This window comes from Orcinus orca, chromosome 12, assembly GCF_937001465.1.
Source record: "Orcinus orca chromosome 12, mOrcOrc1.1, whole genome shotgun sequence".
Lineage (NCBI taxonomy): Eukaryota > Metazoa > Chordata > Mammalia > Artiodactyla > Delphinidae > Orcinus > Orcinus orca.
The window spans coordinates 4,092,394-4,111,492 of record NC_064570.1 but is presented as its reverse complement, the minus strand read 5'-3'; the positions used below and the strand labels follow the sequence as shown (position 1 = coordinate 4,111,492).

Genomic DNA, 19,099 nt, shown 5'->3' with positions numbered 1-19,099 from the left:
AAAGTTATTTGAATTGTAAATGAAATCCAAAGGCACCTTTTTATAATCGTTTGAATGTTAATGGTGATAATGGCATTACTATTTTAGAGAACAGAACATTCAAATTTCTGAAAGTCAAGAAGGAAAAGCACATTTTAATTATTCATAAGCTGCGTGTATTTATATTGTTAGGCTGCACATATTTTCTTCCACAAATCTGTTATTTTAAATGGTTTTTTGTTATATCAATATTTTCAGTTAAAAATTAAGAAACATTTTTTCAAAAAATGTGAGACTATCTTATCCAAAAATATTACTCACATCTGCCTTTCTAAATGACTTCATGTATTTTAATCTCTTATATGGCATAAGGAAGAAAGACATGCTAACAGAGGATACATTTTGACTGTTGTAGGTTTATAGTTTCATGTTAAGCAGTTAAGCACCTTTTTCACCTGGACAGTGGTCAAGTGGAAAGGATGCTGGCTGAGGATCTTTGCTGCTCTCACTAACCTAGATTTGTTATGGGGTAGAGACTGCTAGTTGTCCATAAAATCCATGTTTTTCTCTTTTTTATGGTAACGAATGCTGATAAGAATGAATGTTTGGAGCTCCACGAAATGAGCCTTTAGGAGTATGAAATCGTAATGGTTTCTATTAAGACTGCCGTGAATTTTGTTTTGCTTTTTGTTTGTTCATTAGATTTGTTTTTTAGATTCCATATGTAAGTGAATTCACACACGATTTTTCTTTGTCTGAATTATTTCACTTAGCATAAAGGAAGGGGAACTAGGAGCTGGGCAAAATGGGTGAAGGGGATCAAAAGTACAAACTTCTAGTTATTAAATGAATGTCGTGGGGATGTAATGTACAGCGTGATGACTACAGTCAAAAATGTTGTACTGCATGCTTGAAAGTTGCTAAAAGAGCAGATCTTTAAGGCTCTCATCATAGGCAAAAATAAAAGCTTTGTACTTTGTAGTGTAATGAATAGTAACGACTTACTGTGGTGACCATTTTGCAAAGCATGCAAGAATCGTCATTATGTGTACACCTGAAACTAATAAGCCAATTATGCATCAATTAAAAAAAAAGGACTGCAGTGGCCTGGATAAACAGAGGTATTTATAACACTTAGTTATAGTAATAATAATTGTGGTAATCTCTATTATCTAAGAATACACCAGGCAAATTTAAATGATTTATCTCCTCTTAGTTTCTAAACAGCTTGGTAAGATGTACATAACTGTTTTTATTATCCCCATTTTAAGATAAATGATTAGTTGAAGCAAATTTATGATTAAAGTAAGGAGACAAAGAACATTTTAGACCATAATATTTGAAAGATTAGAATTACGAATGTAAATTGACCAGGGAGGAAAACAATGATAGTGTTGATGATAACGGAAAAATAATAATAGTAATAATCATGATGATAGTAATGATATTCATTATGTCATAGTCATATTGGAAAGTAAGAAGCATGATACTCATTTCCCATTTTAGGGATGAGCAAAGTGAGCCTCCAGCACTTAAGTAGCTTGTCAAGCACCTGCAGTTATAGGTGAGTGTTGAGGCTTTCAATAGCATCAAATACGAGAGAGGGCATAGAGTGGACGGAGAGATAAGGTATGGATGAAGGTGAATGAGAGCTCTGGTCGAAATTTGGTGATTGAAGCAAGAAAGAATTTCACAAGCATAGAGATTGTTGAATGATGTTTATAAATTAAATCCCAGAGTGGCAGTGGGTGGGATAAAGCATGCCTGTCCATTCCTGCCCAGGGAAGTCAAGGGGAGTCAGGTAAGTAGAAAGCAGCAGAGGAAGCAGCAGAGATTAGTGAAGTTTAAGCAGGGGAAGTCATCAGTAGATTTTATTTTCATTTATTTGCATAATGTTATATTAAAAATCTTTAATAAGATTTTAATGAATGTTTACCATTCTTCTGATGCCCTCTTCTAACCTGTCTCATGCAAAGGAAGGCAAAATGAACTAGTCAAATCAAGTCCACAGTACTAGTGAGATAATAAAGCAATATGATAAAAATGAGTAATTAGGAAGTATTTTCCTCAATTTTTTTTTCTTTTTTCTATGCTAAGGTAAGAAAGAAGGCTAAGAGCATACCAGAGGAGGCTGAGTTCCTTCCAAACCAATCTGGAAAACGCAAATGTTTTAGAGAATACGTGTATTCTAATTCCAATGCCTCAGGGCATATCGCAAATAGAAGTCGATTCTCTATCATTAAGGGTCTAATTAATTTTCTACTCTTTACACCATTAGGTCCCTTCATTTTCTTCTGGGAGCCTGGATCTTGACATCACTCTGATAGCACATTCCATAGTGGGAGAGAGATGATAACTGGTATATTTTGCACTTTGTGAAAACTTCCTGTAAGTAGCCTGGTGGATGTTTGGGGTTGGAAAGCACCTAGGGTTCCACTGCCCGTGGTAGCCCTGCGTCCGTCCTCACAGTCTTGCACTGCGGATGCTGGACTGCCCACCACATGAGCGCAGGAGGCAAGGCCGTCCCCTCGCAGCCTGCGTGCAGCTCCAGGCCCCCAGGTCTGAGGCCCTTTAGCCCTTCTAGTCACACCAGGAAGGCACTTGTGACAAAAGAGCACAGAAATAGACACAAAGCGTCAGAGCCCTATCACACAAAGTGTCAGAGATAGAAGAGACCGCTGGACACTAAGGACCCTTTCAAACATCTCTTCCTCCAGAACGGTGATGAAAATTGCCATTTCATTTGTGCTTCTGCTCACACGGTGATGGCAGAAGGGACTTTCTGGGAGTGAGTAGAGCAGCTGCTGCTTCTTGTGGGGAGGGCTGAGGACTCAGCACTCAGTAGAAGCAGCCTGCCTCTCCGGGCACCCAGGGCCAGGTTACTGCCGTCTCTCTCTGCCAAGGAGCATCTCCCTCCCGCCTCCTGCAGAACTGATCTTTAGAGCAGGGGGAGCATAGAGGTTCCTTCCGCATGGCCAGGCTCCTCTGCGCAGATCCCTGCTCTGCTTCCAGCCATGGTTACCACCCTCATGTATTTGCTATTGGTTCCACCAGCTCTGTTCTGAGTTCTTTACTTCAACTCTGCACAGTTAAGTGTCAGATGCAGCTTGTTCATCCTCAAAGCTCCTGACATTGTCAGGTCATGAAGCCTGAGATTTCCTTTCTATTTGGGGCCCCCGGCACAGAATTAATCATATTTGTCATATTTATCTTACAACTATTATAAGAGGTGCACAACATCATGAAACCATCGCTCCCTTTAGGATTTCCATGCCTTTTAAAATAATAAGGATCCTGCTTTAATATTTTAATATTTGAAATTTTAACAGTGTTTGTATAATTCTTTACGAAAAGAAGTTTCTTAGGTAATCCCATTTAGCTATCAAAACAACTCTTTGGCATAAGGAGGCAATGTATTATCATTTCCGTTTTACTCATAATCAATCAGTTAATCAATATCAGCAACAAGCTGCAATTTACTAAGTCCATAAATTAGAACATATGCTTTTACATCACCCTAGCTTACTCCTCATGTGACTGACTTCTTTATAGGCTGTCATTCTCATTCCAATCCCTGTAAACCAGTCTTGATAACTCAGCACTCCATTTCCTTTACAGTCAACATTGAGGTGTCAAGCCAAGCAGCACTACCTGAACCATAGCCTCCCTTTCATCCCCACTCATTCTCTGTCATTTCTCACTTACGCTATCAAACTGGCTTCCCAGGTGCAAGACTTTTTATAATATAACTCCTAGATATTACTAATTTTTCTGAAATACAATTCTGATTACATCATTTTCCTGGCTCATGGGTCTTCAATGATTCTGTATTTACCCCTAAATATAATATAAATTCAAAGGTGATATTCAAGGTCTTTGATAACCTGATCAAGCCTATATTCCTAAACTTCAGCATCAATAGCTAACCCAATAATACTGATCCTACTAATACTGGGTAATAAATTATAGCACTTACTGGGTTTCAGGCCTTACAGATAGAACTAGAATACTCAGAATACCATTGCAAAGATAACGTATTAGTCTGCTAGGGTTACCATGATAAAATACCCACAGAATGGGTGGCTGAATCAACAGAAATTTATTGATCACAGTCCTGGAGGCTGGGGGTCCAAGATCAAGGTGTTGGCAGAGTTGCTTTCTCCTGAGGCCTCTGTCTCTGACCTGTAGATAACTCCCTTCTCAGCGCGTTGTCACCTTTTTTCTCTTTTTCTGTGCGCATGCATTGCTTGGGTTCTTCCTTTTCTAAGAATACCAGTCCTGTCAAATTAGAGCCTACCCGTGTGACTTCATTTAACTTTAGTTACTGCTTTACATGCCCTGTCTCTAAATACAGTCCCAGTGGAGGTCAAGGCTTCAACCTACGGGTTTTAGAGGGAGATAATTCAGTTCATAACAGATACTGTTATTGTGGCCATTTTATGTGAGAAAATTAGAGTTTCTGAAGACTATATAACGAGTTCCATGGAGAACCAGGATTTTAACATAGATCTTCCTATCTCACTTCATGTACCATTAATTTCAAATAGTAATTATTCTGTGAGCATAGCTGCGATTTTTTGAGGAGGTTCCTTTGATTACGCTGATGCCCTGGCCCCTAGTTTTCCAACCCTCCTCTTCCAATGACAACTGTCCAAATCTCACATTCCCTTCAAGGGCCATGGCAAAGGCCACAGGAGAGCTTGCTTGTACCCCTTAGGCCAGAAATGCTATGTCTACTCCCTGAACTCTGGGCTTGTCTTTTATTTTCTCTAAGAAAACACAGGAGCCTTACTCCTTTTTAAAGTCAGGTTTATTGAGGCAAATTTTGCAAACAGTAACATTTTATCTTTTTCAGTATATAGTTCTTTTTTTAATATGAATTTATTTATTTTTGGCTGTGTTGGGTCTTCATCGTTGGGTCTTTTTTGTTGCATGCGGACTTTCTCCAGTTGCAGCGAGTGAGGGCCACTCCTTGTTGCGGTGCACGGGTTCCTCATTGCAGTGGCTTCTCTTGTTGCAGAGCTCGGGCTCTAGGTGCGTGGGCTTCAGTAGTTGTGGCACGTGGGCTCAGTAGTTGTGGTGCACAGGCTTAGTTGCTCCACGGCATGTGGAATCTTCTCGGACCAGGGCTCAAACCCATGTCCCCTGCATTGGCAGGTGGATTTTCAACTGCTGCGCCACCACGAAGTCCCTCAGTGTATAGTTCTATGAACTTTGGAAAACATACATAACCATGTAACCACCACCACCATCAAGATACATTCATTGCCATTATCTGTGGATGATTGGTTCCAGGACTCTCCTCGGGTACCAAAACCTGTGGATGCTCAGGTCTCATAGTATGCCCTCTTTTATCCATGGATTTAACCAATATAGTACATGATCTGTGGATGGTTGAATTCCTGGATACAGAACCTGAGAATATGAAGGGCCAGCTGTATAGAGCTTTCCATCACCTAAAATGCTCCATTGTGCTCCTTTGGAGTCAATACCTCCTCCACCCCAAGTCCCAAACAACCACTACTCTGTTGTCTGACACATCTTTCTCTATAGTTTTGCCTCTTTCAGATATGTCATATACATAGATTCATACAGTATAAAATGTTTTGAGTCTGACTGTGCATAACATAATATATTTGATATCCAGCTGTGTTGTGTGTATCAATAGTTTGCTCCTTTTTATTTTTGAGTTTCTCTGCCTGGGTGATTATCCCTTCATCAGCAAAGGGACATTTGTGTTGTTTCCAATTTTTGGTAAATGAATAAAGCCACTATAAAACATTCATATACACATTTGTGTATGAATATATATTCTTATGTCTCTTGTGTAAGTATCTAGAAGTGGGGAATTGCTGGTGGTGTAGAAAGACTACATTTATCTTTATAAGAAACTACAAAACTCTTTTCCAAACTCTAATATTTTGCATTCCCACCAGCAATGTATGTGAATTGTTCCACAGTATTATTGCCAACACTCAGTTTTACCATTCTTTGTGATCTGAATTCTAAAGGCGTGTAGTATAGTGGTATTTCATTAATGTTCAAAAAACAAAATTCAGTTAGGTAAATCTGAAGACATTATTGGCTTTATTCAATGATTCATGAATTAAGCAGCATCCCATGAACTAGAAGCATACTTCAAGGAGCTGTACAGAATGGAAGTTTTTATAGGAAGGACGGTGAGGCGGAGGGGACATTAGTAAAAGATGAGACATGGTTATTTGGGGCCAAGGCCTCTTCTTTGTGGAGAAATGGAAAATGGCAGGAATGGAAAATCAGGGGTCTTTATCATGAAGATGACCTCATCAGTGTTGACCAGAAAATACCAAACTGGTTGATTAAGGTGATATTCTGGGGTAAGGTCGAAACCACAATTATGTTCGGTATTAAATCTAGATCTGGTAGCATGGTCTTCGGCACAGGTGACATCATTTTAGGCCTGCAGTTTTTCTCTTTAACAATCCCCGCTATTGATCAGACTCTCACCCTAACTTAGAGATGTGATCAAATTTAAGGCATTAGCACCACTCTCAGCTGTCGCCCTTCAGCTTTGTTGGTCTTTGGTGTGATATCCATAGGTCATGATGTTTTTGCTTAATCCCTGTGACAGTCTCAGTTCCAGCTTCATCATCCTTAACTTGAGTAATTTCTTTTCTGAAGTTCCAGTCTTAGAAAGATAATTTCCCTGCTGGTCAGCATTTGTGAATGTGCATTTAAAGCTTCTGAGAGGATGCTATGTCAGGGAGAACATTATCACAATTATCGCAGGATAATTCCCAATGTTTAGAGTACACTTTGCAACCATAATCCTCAAGACCCAAATCAGTCAAAGAAAAACCCTGTTGGAGTCACCTTTTTAAGTCAAGTGTTTTCTCAGTGATCTTATGTAACTGAGTTTCAACTTCCCCAGAAGTGTCAATCCAGGTACGTGAGGTGGTGTTGGCCACTGCACAGATACCTCCTTGCTCAGCAGAAAGATAATCAAGGGCTATGTCATTTTCAAGAAGAATCTTGGCCAGAGAGTTTAAATATTTTTGCTGGGCAAAACATTGTTGTGTAAGATACTGTTGCTAATGTCTTAGCAACAAAAACTGCAATATCTTCATGAGTTGTGGAGAGGTTTCTGATCATAGCCTCAGTTACATTTACTCCTAACCAGGGAAGAAGGGCCCTGCCAAAAGAATCACACCTGAATCATAAAAGGAGACCTGGTAGGTCCTTTCTAGAAGAGTTAAGGGCAGAGTTAGTTAACTTAAGAGGCGTGTGTCAGCCGTCTTGGCATTCATAGGCCCAAGGAGAATGACAAGCGCTACAAAGACAAGACCTGTCAGGGTACCATTCATTCCTGTTAAGGAGGTTCTGTGAGTGGATTCATTAGTTCAAGCCAGGGGCCAGGCAGGGTTTTAGCACATGTGGGAAGAGAATCCCCTAGCCTGAAATAAAGTGACTCCAAATTCCAAAGACTATTCCCCTTTGCAATGGCCTGGGAGATACAGACAAATGTGTTATCTCTCCAGGCTAATGCCAGAATAAAGAAAGAAGAAAAAGAAGAAAGGGTTTTATGTTTAGTTGAAGTTGGAAGTCTCAATCTAGCGTCTGGGGTGGAAGCAGTCTACACCCATGTTAGATACTCTCTCCCTCATCAGTTTGATTTGGAGGACTCCAGCATTTGTACAGGACCAGGTTCAGGCGTGACCTTTCCCTACTGTGAGAAGTGCATCCAAGGTTTAAGTCCCCGAAGTGTGGCTGCCATCTGGATAGTCAGGAGGACCTGATACAGTCTCTGCTAAGGAGATTTAAGGGCAGTCTTTGTCCTCAGTGATTCCAAATCAGAAGGGTGGGAGAAAACTGGAAATGTTTGATTGCATAGTCATAGACAGATATTTGAGGAAACTAGAAGAATTCAGGATCCAGTCCAGAGTACAGGTAAATAACAAAACCTCAAAGACAAGTAAAAGGACTAGAATCTTAATATATATACATATGCAAACATAATATTTCTCTCTACTCTTACCCCCAATTTTTAACAAAGATAATCACAGTAAAACTAATTTGTTTGTGTTAAACTTGGCCTAATTATTTATATAAATGTGGCAAGAATAGTAAATGACCATATAAGTTCTTTTTAAGGTTGCTTTGTTGAAGCTTTTCATAAGTACTCTCAGACCTTATCCTCAATACCATTTCAATCAAAGCCTTGGTACTATAGCCACTGTTTCCAATTTTGCCCTGTTACAAACAACATGAAAATAATACTCACTGAGAATATTTGAATTCTGGAAGAACCAGGTAGGGAGACAAAGTAAACGTTTCATATTTGTTCACAAGATTATAGCTTACCAAATTGTTGATAGCCTAAGAGAAAAGATGTCTTTAAATTTGGAAAAAACATTAAAGAACCAGAAATATTTTAAACACAAAGTCGTAACAATTATAATCATCCTCATCAGTTTATTCAGTCCCATGTTATTAATTCTTGTTCTCCTTGAATCCAGTTTATCCATTAGTTCTCTCAACTTTGCCTGATGATTGAGGGTGATAGGAGCAGTGGTAATTCCAAGAAATTTGCAAGGTTTTTGTTAAGGCTTGTATGATTTTCCCAGTGAAGTGCGTGCCTTGTTCACTGGAGATTTTGGGAAGTATGCCCCAAATGGGAAGCATATTTTCTAAGTTTCTTTTCCACTGCGAGGATGCTGGCTTTGCAGCAGGGGAAGTCTTCAACCTGTCTGGAAAACATACATACAATCACAAGAATATATTGGTAATTTATACCAAGTAGCAGTTGAATGAAGTCCAGCTGCAGGTGTTCGAAGGGTCCAGAGGAAGGAGGTCTGAGGCATCTGGGAACAAAAATAGTTTATTAGTAAAATGCACTATGGTGGGTAAAGGAATGTAAGATCTGATAAAGGGGATTTGACGGGGAGTGGGGAAGAACCAGAGGCCATCTTGGATTTTCCATACATTCCCTGACTATTTGGTTCATGTATAGCCATTGTTTACCCATCTTAATTTCTCTGATTCAGGAACAGAGTGTTGCCATGTTACAAGGACATCAGAATGGCAAAAACTTGGCAATGAAGGGTAATTATTTTTGCAGAAGCAGAATAGACTTCACCCACATGTACCAACCAGCCTTATACACTCCGTTGCTGCTGCCCTTGCATGAAGGTCGACTAAGGCATTTCCCTGATACTCAAGTTCATTCCTTTTAGTGTAAGCCTCAGTTCTGATAACAGCAGTTTCAAAAGGTAAGAGTAGAACAATAAGAAGATCATTTTCTTTTTGTCCATCTTTTGACTGGTGTGGTAGAAGACATCACCCAACATTTTAAGATAGTAACTAAAATTACAAGTGAGAACATTGTACGAGGGCATATTAGATTTCTAGAAATTTTGCACAATTTCTAGAATATCTGTATTAGTAACACATATCTGCACAAATATAATCAAAGAAGATTTGGCATCACTTATTTGACAATGCTTCCCATGTAATTCAACACACCAAATAAGCCTAATTAGTTTAATAGTTTTCTTTTTATAAGTACAGAGAACAAATCTTTTGAAATATTTTAAGGACCTCTGAAAAAGGTCAACATTAGCTGGTGGTCAAAAAGACTTCATTTGGAATTTTGGGAAGTTTGTCAAAAATTTTTTTTTTTTTTAAGTTTTAAAACACTTGCCTAAATAAGATCACAGATCATTATAAAACTTAATACTTAACTACCTATTAACAAAACTTAACTCTTTTAACATTAAAAGGACTCAGTTTTCCTAAGTAATCAAAGACCTAATGAAGACAGCAAACACAGAAAATTATTTTCATAAAACATAGAACCTTTGTTTTCTAGGCAAACCACTGAAAGGGTAAAGAAAAACTTTGTTTACAATTTCTTACTAAGAGCAGACCAACAATCCAAGAAAACCGTCCATTTAGCAGACAAAAGAAAATCAAGTTTTAGTTTTACATAAGTACATTCTGGATATTAAAGGTTATTTTTAACATTCCTATAATATATATTCACTTTTATCCGTCCTGATTACACAAGATAAAATTCTCTCTTTTCCTCTCTCTTTCTTTTTATATACATTTAGTTTGTCCTTAATTTTCTTCCTTCTCATTCTGAAATAACCAGAAGTTCTAGTTTAGACAAAATGACTGTCATTTTCCTTAACAAAAATGCATCTTTATTGCTCATATCTTTTCATAAGCAAGAACACATCCTACCTTTCCTGCATGCAGAGTTGTTTGTCTTATTATTCTAGTAGCTTTAAGTACCTATATTAGAATTTTTAACCTAAAATCCTTAATTTCCAGTCAAAAATAAAGAAGTAAACAGTTATAAACTATCTTTTCTGCTAGCATTCTGAAGTTTGCCAAGTTTATAAATACGTGTTATAATTTTTAGAAATATGTGCTCTTTCATAGAAAATTTCTCAGCATGGCGCCAAATATGTATACTCATAGGCCCAAATACCCAGTTCCTCTCTAATAAGAAGTCAAAAGTAGAGAACTTCTATGTTCAGTCGTTAATGCTTCAGTATTTTATCCTTATTTGGAAATGATCTAGATATTTAACAAATTTCTATCATTTAATTTAGCTTAGCAAAACTCTGACATTTCAAGTTACCAAAAAGGTTTTGGAGGCTATCTTTAAGTCTACATAACATAGAATATAATTAGCTAAAACGTTCACCTAAAAATGCTTATTCTCTTTACGTCTATCACTTGCTTGTAACAATTATGTTTAAATTGCCCCTCCCCTAAACTTCACAAGACATTTGATAAAATCAGCTGTCATTCTGAGTTATTTTTGCTGACAAATTTTGTGACAGAGATAGCATAAACTTATTTGACTAATAAACTCAGAATAAAATTCCTTTAACTGCCTCACATTCAACGTTGGTAACTATAAGACATATCTGTTTTAGTTAAACCAATCAACTTCTACTGGCTTTTATTTACCAAAGATTACCCCAGATCTCAGGAACTTGAGAAGCATTTGGGTTAGTTTCTGTTAACACCCATTCCTTACAAAGCTCTTGCCTTCAAATCGACTAAATAGAGCTCTTTTATAAATTAATTTTAGCAATCCTATCCAGAAGTATTTAGAAAAACATCATGGATCTACAACATACATGTATAGACACACACACACATACATATAGACAGACACAAACAGAGACTTTATAGTTATTAATATCTGTGGATAAGATATGTAATATGTACCATTAGTCCAAATTTTTTAAAAACCTCCTCTCTTTTTTTCCTCTTCTGATGAGAAACTTCTCCTAATTAAAAATAGGTATTCCATTCCGCTTGACTTGGCAGTCCATGCTTTTAAGTACATTTTTTAAATGAGCTTAAATATTTGGAATGTTCCTCATAATGGCTATTATAATTCTAAGTTATTTTTAGTAAAATCTTGCCATCTTCTTAGATATGCACAATTTCTGGGACGATAGTTGTTAAATATAAAATAAAGAGGTGTGCTGGAAGGTGGTTCACACAACTCTGTGGATGTAAAGAATCTTGTTTCTTTTAGCTAGGCTTTCAGTTGTCTCAGAGCCAAACTAATACCTAAATGGGGTGTGCCTTGGGGTTGGAATATAGTAAAATCACTCTAATAGCCTTTAAGTGCTTGACTCCTGTCCACCAATGTTTGCCACCTATTTTTCTTCAGAGATTCCCAATAGCAACTGCCCCTAATTTAGTATCTACCTGAGGCCTCCCAGGAGACTCAATCTGGCTCAAATAGGACCCATTCTGATCTGATCCTAAACTCATTTCAGATTTCAAATTGGACCCTATCTGATCCTGGACCCACTCCAGTTCTTACGTTGGACCCAGTCCAATGCTGGTCCATAACCACCACCAATTCCCATGAAACTTTGGACTGGGGAAAAGGATTGAACCAGCAACCCTCAAAGAATGGGGACTGCAGACTGATTCCAAACAAATGGAGAACTAAAGATGCCACCAACAGATCCCAACATGGAATCTGGGGTAGGATTCCAAAGAATTGGGGAATTACAGCAATGCACAACAGGGAATCTGGGAATCAAGAGCTGGGGTTTTCCATTCAAAAACCTGGGAATTGTGGTATGAAAAGCCAATTACAGCAGGAGCTCGAACACAAAGAGAGTGAAACTCAACTGAGAGGAACTTAACCAACAGCCCTCGGAAATGTCGAGAAAGACCTTGAACTCAAAATGAAGTTCTCAAGTGCCACACGCGATTCTTCTTGTCCCTGAATTCCAGTGGAGGTTTGTCTAGGATCCCATCACTGCCACCAGCCTTTCTAGTAGAGATCCATGGAGAAGATTCTGAGAGCAGATCCGCTATGTCTGAAGCTCCCAGGGTTTCTACATTCTCACACTAGCCCACCGCAATGACCAATAGACTGAATGTTTGTGTCCCTCAAAATTCATAGGTTGAAATCCTAACCCTTGATGTGATGGGTTTAGGAGGTAGGGCCTTGGGGAGGTAATTAGGTCCTGGGGGTAGAGACCTCATGAATGTGATTAATGCACTTATAAATGAGACGAGAAAAAGCCCCCACTCCCCTTCCTCCATATAAGGATACAATGAAAAGATAGCAGTCTGCCATCCAGCATCCTGCTCTCACCAGAACCCAGCCATGTTGGCACCCTGATCTCAGAATTCCAGCCTCCAGATCTGTGATAAATTGTTATTCTTTGTAAGCCTTTCAGTCTATGGTATTTAGTTATAGCAGCCCAGACTAAGTCACCCAATCTTGGCATTTAGCGACTCTTTAAAAATTTCAGCTGAATTCTTATCACTCACTTACAGGGGATCTGGCATCAATGCCTCTCATGCTCTAGCACAAGTAAGTAAACAATCCCATCCCATCTCCTTGGAGGGGCCTGTCTTTCATTGGATTTCCTTGGAAGCTCTGCTACCATGGGTCTCTTTTGGGTTCAGGAAATGTTATGATTTTGTATTTTTTCTGGATCTTTTTTCCCAGCTAGGTGAACATTCTTTCCAGCCTTACTAATCCTATCCAGAAGCAGAATCCCTTTCTTTAAGAGTATTCAGGACAAATATTGGAGAACAAAAATAGAGATTTATGTTTATTTACATATTAATTGTATTTAAATTAATAAATAGGTGTTTGGATGATCTTTTCACCTTTAATATAATATCAGCATCTGATTATATTTCTTAATACCGGTAAGAAAGCAACATGCACATAGGAGGTTAGTAAGGGACAAGTTAAAAATGCTAGAAAAAAAATAGTGATGATGATAGAAAGATCCATATTTTCAAACTCTGGGTCTATTATAAGTTCAATAACACAAAATGCCAACACCTTATTTCCACCCACTTTTCACTATTACAAAAACAAAGCAGCCAATTGTACATGTTTGCATTAAGTAACAACTCTGGAGAATTTCCAGAAAATGATTTATCTGCAAAGAGGTGACAATGGCTCCAATTGTATGATGTCCCTTATTTCTTAATTTTTTAAACATCTTTTAATAGTTCCATTCATTGGGATGCACCTTTTATCTCAATTAAGTTCCTGCCCATGTATGACTCATATTTGGTAATGTGTGTTTCTTTTTAATAGTGGTTGTGTTATTTAAATAGGCAGGATTGACACAGAAATTCTCCTTTGGTCAGCGTTTTCCCTGCCTTGATTGAGAAGTGAGGGAAGGAAAGGGAGGGCCTGGGGTGGTTATAAAAGGGTATTCAAGCACTCTATTGTTGGAGTCTAAAATTTCGATGCACTGGAAACACCCCATGGATACTCACTCTCTGGAAATAGAGACAGGCAGTGTCCAGGCAACAGAGGGATTCATTGTAATTGTTGACTTCTTTTGAGTGCATTTAACCAAGTAGTGGAAGCACGTTGCCTTCTTCCATGAATCCAGGAGCCTGCTAGCAGGCAGTGTTATATTACTCCTGAGTGGGAGTGAAATCATGTGGGAGCAGCAAGAACAGCTCCTGGAGAAAAATTACCATTTTATATTTATTACTTTGGCTAGTTTAAGTGTCATAGGAATAGACTCTCTAATGCATTAAAGAGCAAGTCCCCAACAATTTGACTCTGTTGCTTTGTAAACTATTTTTAGGGACTGTCTCAGTCGGCTTTTAAAGGCACATGCCATCCCATTGTCAAAGCTTATTTTAATGGTTTGTCAAAATGATATAAGTAACACAACCTCCCTCTTCAGATTAAAGAAATATGGCACATTCTCTGGTGAAATTTGTATTCTTGAAAAAAAAATACCGGGTTTTTCTTACTCGGCATTTTTCACTCCTAAGCGCTGGCACAGTTCTGTTTCATATTTCTGATATGACGCTTATCTTGTAGTTTAGCTTTGCTTAGTTGCATAATCAGATAATAGGATTTTCCTGAAGCCTCAACCTGGGAGATAGCATGTACTTCTCTTTGCAGAGTTCTAGATACTGGGTAATTTTGCTCTGTAGTTGCACTGCCGGGTCAGCTCACTGGAAAGCAGCACAGCTGCCATTAAATATGAAATGCACTCAGCGTTCTTTCATCCTGACATACCTCGAGATTTATTTAATGTGAAATGGGATATAGAATCTACATTTTGATATTTCCTCTGTTCCACCAGACGAAATAGTAAGGTTGAGCCATTTGGGGAAATATTTACCAGAATGATACATTTCTAAGAAGATTAACTAATACCACAAGGCAATTTGAATCTTATATCAACTGAGCACTTCTGGTTGTTGAGGGGTTTTGTTTACTGATCAGCTGAGGACCTATTCCCCCAAGAAAATTTACCTTTTGCAATTGTTATTTTTATCAATTAAATCCCTTTTCTCCAGTGAGGTAACTGTGTTAAGTACATCATAATGGAGAAATCAAGCAAAGCAGGAGGTTTTCTTGTAATTGTCCTCTAACCCTTGGAAGATGTGTGGCCTTTTAAAAAATATATTCAAATAAATATATTCACTGGAGAACAGAATTAATATGATTCTGGAGAACTGTGTTAGAGAGTAATTCTTATTTCTTCCTTAGAATAAATGGTCTGAATTTTTAATATTGTTCATTACTCTATAATTATTGCATAGTACTACTGTGTTGTATATTATCGTATTTTCATTGCTGAGCCTTAAACATGCTAGATAAAGAAAACCAAGTATAAATTCAAGTAATAGGCAAGTAATAGTTGGCATATTGAATTCGCTGGCACGTGGCTCTTTATTTGGATATTGTTATAATGAGCAGAGTTTTTTCTGCCCATTAGGAAATTCAACATGTTTTAAATATCCTGCTGTAAACTTCTTGAAAGTTGGGGCCTTATTTACCATATTTTAAGTGCTTAACATTATAACTAGCATCTACTTAATGTTCAAGAAATGTTTACTAAATAAATGAATTAATGTATGAATGGCAAATGGTTGAGGCAAAAATCTTTGATTTCTATGAGCGCCCTATGAAGTCTTAAAGTGAAGACATTTTCTTTACTTATTAATATCATTGGAAATATTAATCTGGAAGGTAAGCATACTTGCTAAGGACAGGTTTTATTACTTCTCTTCCTGAATGGATATTTACTTGATAATGTACTTTATTTTGCAGAAACTGTACATATTAAAATATATGTTATATTAGATAAGATTCTCTTCTCCAAACATCAACTTCTTAAATTTAAAAACAAAGATATTATTACCAGGTGAAATGTCTCAAATGAGGTGCATGGACCTCCCTATCCCTCGTATATGACGAGATGAAGAGAGTCTTTGAACACAGGGTACCTGCTGTGTATCTTCTTGCATTATCTATTTTCCTGTAAAAGTTGGAAAAATCCACGTTATCCTTCACATTAAAGATTAAAACAGCTGTATAATATAGTAAAATGCACATTCTGAAAGTTGTTTGTTTGAAAGACATAACTTCAAGCAAACACAAAAATCAGGGTAGGCCCATTTTGGCCATAAGGCTAAAGGCATCTAGGACGTGCTTGTTCTTTCTCCTTCTAATCAGTTACTTCTCTAGATTTGTGAAAAAACACTGATAGGACACAAAAACTGGGTCTCTGAAGACTTGGATTCAAATGTGAGGTTTTCTTCTTGTCAAGTGTGAATATGAGTGGTCATCCTAACCTATCTGAGGTACGGTTGACTCACATATGACACTTGAACAAGAATACCTTATCCACAGTTTTCTTGTAAGTATTAAAATAAACACCTGTGAAATTATTCGCCAGGTGGATGTCACATATTAGGAGTCAAAATAGTTGAACATCCAATTGAATGTCAAGTCAACTTTTAGGTTACTTTCCTCTTAGGGTCCTGCCACTCACATTAGAAAGTAGCATTAATCCTGGTTGACAAGAAAGCAATAATGAAGAGACCCTCTCACTGTGCCTTGTCCATGGTAAACAAAGCAATGCCCCGATGTTTTCCTGATGCACATTGTTTAAATAAATATACTAATACATTGGTAAATGTAGGCTGTCTCAACAGCACTGTATTGTGGAGTCTCTGAACTGTTGAAGAACTGATGAAGTCTTGGCTAACTGAGGAGAATAGTTGATGGATACCTATGTTGCTTTAGTATTCTGGAATGTTCAAAAACATGTGCAAGTCCACGGTAAAGCAGCCATTTCCAATGTATTCGGTGGGTTTTTAGATTTTAGTGGCAGAGTAATAAGAGAAATTTAATTTGAATGTTTTTTGACATTCAATTGGAAATCTAATCAGCCATTCCTATGCTGATAGCAATGTCACTTGTTGGGCAACTTTGACATTCTTCTTGGTCATTTTTAAGCTCTCAATTCTAAATATGTAAAAGCCCCTTAGATCACTGGCTTATCACATTCCTTAACCCAATTGCCACTAATTGAGGTATGTTTCCTTCATTATATCTACTTTCTTTACTTTTTGTTCTGGTTGTACTCTTCTACTCCCTTACCTTGTGTACAATGTAGTTTAACAAGTGTGAAGTGTCCTGCTTCAGTGAGGTGTGGCCCTGGGAACACTGTCAAGAATAGTTAGGGTGGGTGCAGAGACACCAAGCCTTCTCATATTCCTTTTCCCGTCTTTCCTACTTCTAGGAAATTCTCTCCTAAATTTTTAACTACCTCTTACCTAATTCTTCCTAATTTATTTCTCTCTCCCTCTCTTCCCCCTGCCTCATTTCCACTTCTAACTCACTTTCACAGCATATTTTTAATCTTCTTTTACACTGTTTTATTTTTCCCTTACTGATATGCTTTAAATTCATTAACTGGTATGTAATCTGTGTACCCATCTTCATAACTCACACACACACACACAGACACACACACACACACACACACACACATATAACCCTCACAAGTATGACAGGTACAGAGAGTTATGTTTTAGAAGTACATAGAAAGGTTTAAATTCATAAGGAAGCCTTTCTGAAACTTAGTTTTGAACCTTAAATGAAAGCTTTCCTACTACCCACATGAAGAGTGGGCCAAAAAATACTATTTTTTAAGGGGAAATGAATTTGACTTATTGAATGTTTTGGTGCAATCTTCCTGAATTAAATATAGCTTTGCTAGCAGGATCTTCCTTTCATTTTGTGTTACAATGTTAGTATTACATAGGTTAAGTGCTTTAAAAAAGAGAGAGAAATGGACAGAAAATATAAATATTATTTTGTTTAAATATGAGTCTCAGGTATATGAATGTGGAAATGTTTATGTGTGGGTTTGTGGTCTTTGTAACGGCAGCTGCCTTTTAGCAATTAAGAGTAATATGGCATTCTTAGCCAAGCCTTTATAAATACTTTAGTCATTGAGCCTTCAGTCAGGCTGTAAAAAAACCAAGGAGACACAAAGATAACAGCTTCCCTGGTCCACAGGGATCCCCATTTCATAGGTTGCCGTGTTCTCCTCTTTTTTCCAACCTCCTGGACAATCTTGTCTCCAACAACACCCCTTAGGGTTCATTACCCCCTCTCCTGAGCCAGGTGCCCAGGCGCCCCTGATGCAATGGCTCTGCTTAGAGTCTATGCAGATGTAACACCCAGTAAGGCTGGACCACGATGTGGAGGTTTTAACCAGTCAGAAGTCTCTCTCTTCTCAGTTTCCATTTCTCCTTTCCTTGCCATCATCTTCCTCCTTTTCTGTTACTCAACCGTACCATTTATGTGGAGTTCACAGTCATGAAAATCATTACATAGACTATGCAGAGAGAGGGAGAACTAGAAAAAACATTTAGTTGTAGTCAGGCCACCACCTTACACAATCATGAATCAAGTCCTTCACAAGTCACAACAGTTTCTTTTCCTCTTGTTCATAAGAAACTGCCCATTAAAACTTCGATTATGATTTAATGTGAGACGGAGGTAAGAGATGGGGGACAGACAGTTGAAATCTACGTCTTTCTCTAAAGACATGAATTTTCATCTAAGTAAATGAACTCTTTCCTTTCTGAGTGTTCTCAGAGCACTTTTTATCTTGACGAAGATGCCTTGAAGTTCCCCTCAGCTTGACGATAGGCCCCTTTGCCTCCCTTTTCTTCAAGCATTTACTTTAGAAAACTTGCAGTCGTAAGTTACTTCTCTGCCACTTGGAGATGTAAAACTTCTCCTGGCATTCAATCTCCCCTAAGGTCCTCCAGTGTTTAATTTTCCACTAGCTTACCCCAGATTAGGAACCCTCCTGCTTTTTATTTCAGCAGAGTTGAGTTTAATCTCACTCCTTATTGCAGCAGTATTGAATAAGTTCTTCCTTGTGTATGTAAAGATTTTATAAGGCAGTCTCAGTGATGAAGGTAATTGTTGGCCTGTGGGTCTGTCTGCTCAAATACAGTCTAAGCCCTGACACCTGAGAGTGGTGGGTGGATGGATCTTCTAAAACTAAGTCAAAGAGAAAAATGCAGCAAGCATCTCAAAGAGATAAAAAAAAAAATACAAACATGCATGTACTACATTCTAGGCCTGGAATTTCTCCCCTTCCTCTATGTACCAGTAAACTCAGGGCCTTATAGATGTATCTGTTGAAGATCAAGTACAGTGACAGAACCCGAACTTCTGCACCGACCAAACATCAGAAATGAAATACTGAAAAAAGTTTCAAAGTCACAAATGGTCTTTTGCTAAATGGTATCTTTAGTTCCAAACATGACTGAGTCTTTATTA

The 19,099-nt window shown here is 37.9% G+C and overlaps 1 long non-coding RNA gene across 1 annotated transcript in view; it reads right to left on the bottom strand.

The window, feature by feature from the left end:
- Positions 1-6,043: 6,043 nt before the first annotated feature.
- LOC125960660 (uncharacterized) overlaps positions 6,044-19,099 on the bottom strand; it is a 55,182-nt gene continuing 42,126 nt past the window's right edge. Inside the window, exon 2 of the long non-coding RNA XR_007470549.1 lies at positions 6,044-8,705. This is a non-coding gene — a long non-coding RNA (uncharacterized LOC125960660). The remainder of the gene's footprint in view (positions 8,706-19,099) is intronic.